Source organism: Selaginella moellendorffii, unplaced genomic scaffold, assembly GCF_000143415.4.
Source record: "Selaginella moellendorffii unplaced genomic scaffold, v1.0 SELMOscaffold_40, whole genome shotgun sequence".
In the NCBI taxonomy this organism is placed as follows: Eukaryota; Viridiplantae; Streptophyta; class Lycopodiopsida; order Selaginellales; family Selaginellaceae; genus Selaginella; species Selaginella moellendorffii.
This window is the reverse complement of record NW_003314301.1, coordinates 178,187-183,993: the sequence shown is the minus strand read 5'-3', so window position 1 is coordinate 183,993 and position 5,807 is coordinate 178,187.

Genomic DNA, 5,807 nt, shown 5'->3' with positions numbered 1-5,807 from the left:
TTGTAGGGTTATCACGTGAGGCCTCATGCCATTCTGACGAGGCTGGTTGCCCAGTGAATGCACAGCCTCATCCAAACGAAGCAGAATCTCAAGGAAGTTCTTGCGGCCGATGTGGCCTTCCACCCCATCTTCTGCTCCAAACAGACAATGATGGCAGTGAGAACAAAAACATGTACGCCTTCACGTACTTGGCGATGCTTGTTGCCAAAGGCATATTTGAAACGGTTACACTTGGCTTTCTCATGGTTGGGCACACTCATGAAGACGTCGATGCCATGTTCAGTCACCTGGCAGAGTCCCTCCGGCAATCCAATGTCCTCACCCTCCCACAACTCTACGATGAATTCCAAAATTGCATCAAAGGCACTGTTGAAGCTGCACTTGTGACAGAGGTTCCAGACTTTAAGGGGTTTGTAAGAGGCCACATCAGAGATGGATCCGAAACGCTGATTGGCCACTCCAAGCCTCTTCAGTTTCATTTCAGCATGCGTGACGGTGCTCCAGTGATGAGGTACAAGATGAGAGAATGGGACACAGTGTGGCTGCCAGTGAATGGCATTGAACTCTTCAAGAGAGATCCCATAATTGGGGAACCTATGATTCCTCAGGGTTCCCCACGGCCGATGCACCCGGATGGACTCAAAGACTAGGAAAGTATAGTGGCCGGGATTAGACAGCATATTGCCTTATGGAAGAGGGGGTTGGTGTTTGATGGAGAATCCTATTTTCAGAGGTGCAAGCCTTTGCTCGAATACTGGGAGAAGATTATATCTGCTATCCAAAATGGGCCAGTTGTATATGAAGAATTGGAAGAGTCCTTTTGGCCAGAACCCAGAGCACCAGATAGTAACAGAACAATGTCCTCTGGAAATGCAGTGACAGATAATGATGTTGAGGATCACTATTGTGGGCCGAGGAACAAGAAGCCGGATTTAGCATTCAATCCAGTACAGGTCTGCAAAGGAATGGTCGTGCTTGTCAGACCCAGTAATAAAAAACAAATGATATGGGTGGGGCGCTGCATCACTGATGCAGAGGAGGACGCGGAAACTAACTCCTTCAATGTAACTGTGGAGTGGTTCAAGCCAAGTTCTAGATATACAAAGGATTGCCTAGAAAAGAGATGGGTGCTGAATCCAAGGGATCCAAGCATGAGCATATCGGTGGATAATGTTGTGCATGGTTGGATGCGGAAGCAGAGTGCCACCATCACCTTGCCAGACCATGCAAGAGATGCAGCAAGAGCATTCATAACCCGGGTTCAAGGTGAGATTCATTAATATTCCTTTACTAAGTTTCTAATGTATTTTATTTCAAGGTGAACAATCCGAATCTGAATCAGAGGAGGCGTGATGGCATGTGGCCATACACCATTCCTAGGTGAGATGATACAAATAACAAGTATAAATTCTTAGTTGTTCTAGCAAATCTTACTTAAAGTTCAAGGTGAACAAGCCGAATATGAATTCATCGGATTGTTATAACAAATTGCGAGGTGATGGCATGAGGCGATACGCCATTTGAGAGTGGTGGCCATTCCTACACCTTCACAATTAGATTCATTAGAAAAAGATAACATTGAATAATATCTAAATGTTCTCACCATTAAGCTATATGTCTGGGTAATAGGAATGACGTTCATCTTGGAAAGCTCACCACACACTCAATGAACAAACAAATAGTGTGTGCGCGCATGCCATCGCTCTTCTTTAGTTTCAGATTCGGCTTGTTCACCTTGACAATGAGATTTATTATACAACCAGATGGACTCAGTCTGGACACAAAGTCACCGCGCTAGTCACCATGCCCCAGATATGTCTAGCCCCTGGACAAAAAACATATAATTTCACGTCATTTTCAAATACTTGAAAATTTGTACCTAGTCCCATTTTACTGAATAAATCCCACTTTAACGAAATAGAGCTTTAGTGATCAATGAATTTAGGGTAGAAGTTGGCAAAGCCAAGGAAAACTTGAACGTCCAACATTGATTGTGGAGGCTCCCATTCGAGAACAGTCTTGACTTTGGCAAGATCTATCGTGATACCCTCAGGAGTGACAATGTACCTAAGGAACTTCACAAACTCCTGATCAAAGGAACATTTCTCAAGTTTCACGTATAGGCCATGTTCCCGTACCTTCGCCAGCACTTTACACACATGCTCGTCATGCTCCTCTTGAGTTTTCGAGTAGATGAGGATGTTGTCGAGGTAGACAATCACCATCTGATCAAGAAACTCCTGAAAGATGTTGTTCGCCATGTGTTGGAAAACTACTAGAGCATTTATCAAGCCAAACGGCATAACAGTTTACTCGAAGTGGCCATAGCAGGTTCGGAATGCAATCTTCCATTCATCGCTAGGCCAGATCTGAATTAGGTTGTATGCTCCATGGAGGTCGATCTTGGTGAAGAAGCGGGCACCGCCGAGGCGTTCCAACAGGTCCGAGATCAGGGGCAGCGGATAATAGTTCCGAAAAATCACCTTGTTCAAACCTTAGTAGTCGATGACTAGCCGCAAACTCCCATCCTTCTTCTTGACAAAGAAGACAGGGACTCTAGCCAGGGATTGTGAATGCTAAATGTACCCTGATGCAAGGTTCTCGTCCACGTACTCTTTGAGGGCCTTAAGCTCGGACAAGGAAAACCCATAGATAGGCCCCCACGGAGGTGACACTCTTTCCTGTAAATCAATGGGACAGTCGTAAGGCCGATGAACAGGTAGTACACTAGCTTTTTTCTTGTCAAACACATCCCCAAAATCATGATACTTCTCAGGAAGACTGACAGGAGAAACATGCAAAGCAAAAAGGAAAATAGGTTTCTTTGTAAAGGAGTTCTTTCATAATGATTGTGGAGATTGGAATGATGGGACGAGGATACTATCCAGTGTAAGATGGAAAAGAGGGAAAAGAAGATTGAGGGATAGGGAGCAAAGAGGGTGAAAACTTCGTAGAGTCAGGAATAGAACCCCAATTTGAGTTTAGGGAACTTTTCCTGATTCACACTCGATGAATAGCAGGGGAAGACGTGGGAGATGGTGATGTGGGAGAGACAAGCTGTAATTCCTTCCAATAGATATGAGGTTGGTGCAGTTGGAACCAAGGAATGCTGAGCACCACAGAGGAGGACTTGTTGTTGATGATGTTGAAGGTGATATCAGTGATGATGAACCCGATGTATACTCGAACGGGCAACGTTTCCCTAAGTCCAGAAGATGGAGACACAAAATGCCCACCGATGCCTTCAACCCTCAAATCTCGTATGATAGGAGAAAGAGGAACGTGATGTCGAGCAGCAAGTCCATGTCTATGAAGCAGGAAGTTGCGTCCGAGTCCAGTAGTGCCAAAGCCTTAAGTCCTAATTGTCTGGTGAAAGAAAGGAGACATGGGATGTGGAAGTTCCGGGAATTGGTGGTGGCTTTGATGAAAGGTGGTGAGGAGCTTGATAAAGAAGAAAAATGATTTTTATTCGGGGAGTCCAAACAGACAGCTCCTACTCTGTTTGGACAAGGTCGTTTCCCGACTGCAATAGAGGTGGACATTGACGCAAAGTGAACTTGAGCAGTTGGGGAGGCTTCTTGGGACATATAGTTGCTTTGTGATTAGGATCAGCATAGTAGAGGCAAAGATTCTGAGATACTCGATGTTGCTTCTCAGTAGGACTCAACTTCCGCCTGATGAGTCGGGGAGTACTAGAAATATCCATCGGGACTGGAGCAGTAGGTTTAGGAGTATGCCCCAAAGACTCAAGCTAGGATTGTTGAGTCTGGGATGGGAAAATGGCGGTGCGGCGACTTTCTTGACGACATTCAAAGAGACAATTATTGCATCAAACAGCTTCGTTAATAACGTTTAACAGGTTTTGTGGGATCCTCCATGGTGAGCAACAAATCCTTGACACCATTGTTGAGGCCAAAACGAAATCGATCAATCAGGGCCTATTTATCCCACTGAGTGTCCAAGGTAAGGAGTTGGAACTCCATAGCATAGATTGAGGCAAGACAAGACCCCTGAGAGAGATGTCTCATCTTTGTGGTGGCAGTCTGAACCCGTTCCGTCTCGCCAAAACATGCTTCAAGCTTCGCAATTGGGACATTGCTCGAAGGTGCAGCTTTGTCATGGTTTTCTCCTCTCCAAACTCAAAACTAATCCAAGACCAAGCTACTCAAGAAGCAATAGAAAGGTTCCCTAGAAAAGAATTGCGCATTGTAACCCAAATCTTCCAATAGCAAGCTTAGACAAGATTCACTGCTATCCATCCCACAACTCACCATTTGAAAGACTATCATTTCCAATATACATCAAGGTAAGGACTCTTGATTGCATGATGTGAATATGAGCAATAAGCCACACCTCGTTGCAAATCATCTCTCCAAGAGGGGAGAATGATTTACGTGTTTGATCCTTCGTCCCTGATGACTCTTTTATCGGTCTCTACTTTGACTAAACCTCAAACTTGCATTTGCACTGCCTTCAGTCCAATCCAAGAAAAGTTTATAAGAGAGCACGGCAATGACTATTTGAACCAATAGACTAATCCTTATAGTCTTAATTGATCCACTTGTAATCATGCCTAGGAAGGATCCACTAGTGTCATGCTAAACAGCTACGGACCAGCCTATTTGCCACTCATAGCAAACCCAGGGAGGTTTACTTTCACCCATGGTACATGGAACAACTCATGGAACCAACAATAAGCTAACATTAATCCTGCTAACTCAAAGTGTAACCTTGAGTTGCTAATGTGCCTCACTCACAAACCCAAGCATAAACTCGTGCAACAATGGTACATCTCAAATCCATCTTATGAGCCCAAGAGCAAGCTTGCATCATAAGGTACAACAAGGTAACCAAATCCATACCCAATAAACAATTGTGAAGTCTTTACACCCAAACGTGTACCCACTTGGATCATTGTTTTCATCTCTGCGTATGCAATAAGACTAGTTGCCCAATCTCATTAGATAGTACTCGTTGAGACGTATTCTCTGATACCAAATGTAGCGCACGTGGTTTTTACCCTTTATCATATGGTGATTTACCATAGGATAACACCACAAAGCGGAACCTAAACCCTCTTTGTGCCACGTGATAAATATCACATGTCACATGCCACGTGTCCAAACGATAGTGGTGTGGAACCCAAGTTTCAGAGCCTTGGGCCACTGAACGAAAGAATGGTGCTAAACTCCCAAGCATGGAGCTAAGGAGTGATGGAACCAGACTATGGAGCAACTCTTGAGCATACAACCCAAGGAGTGAAAGGATAAGAGCCCGGAGCGACTTGGAACAGTCCTAAAGCAACCAGCATCCCATTGCCAAAACCAACAAGCAAAATGGAGCCAAACGAAGTTTGGCGCTATTTTAGCATACCTGTGGCCTAACGTAAAGACATGGGTACTCCACTAGCTAACATGGAATGGAACTTGGGCTTAGACCCAAGCCAAATGCGGAACAAAGACAAGCATGCAAGCAGGAACTAAACTATACCTCAGGTTGGTCAGCCATGCCCGACCTACCCACTATCCCTACTATACATTTGGAATTCTCCACAGCCCCCCCCAAAAGGGGGTGCATTCTTGTTCATGGGCCCTTTCCCTCTATATTTAAACCCTATGGATTATCTATTGAATTGTTCCCTTTGGTTTCTTACACTTTAGTCCTTGATTTAGTGGCGGTGTTTGTGAGCGCGACTAGGGACGAAAAGGGACTTAGTGAGGACTAAAGAAAGGATGTTAGAGAAGGGTGTTCCTCATATTTTCAAGCATCCTAAGGATGGTAAAGTGTGGTCATGGGATGATCACTCA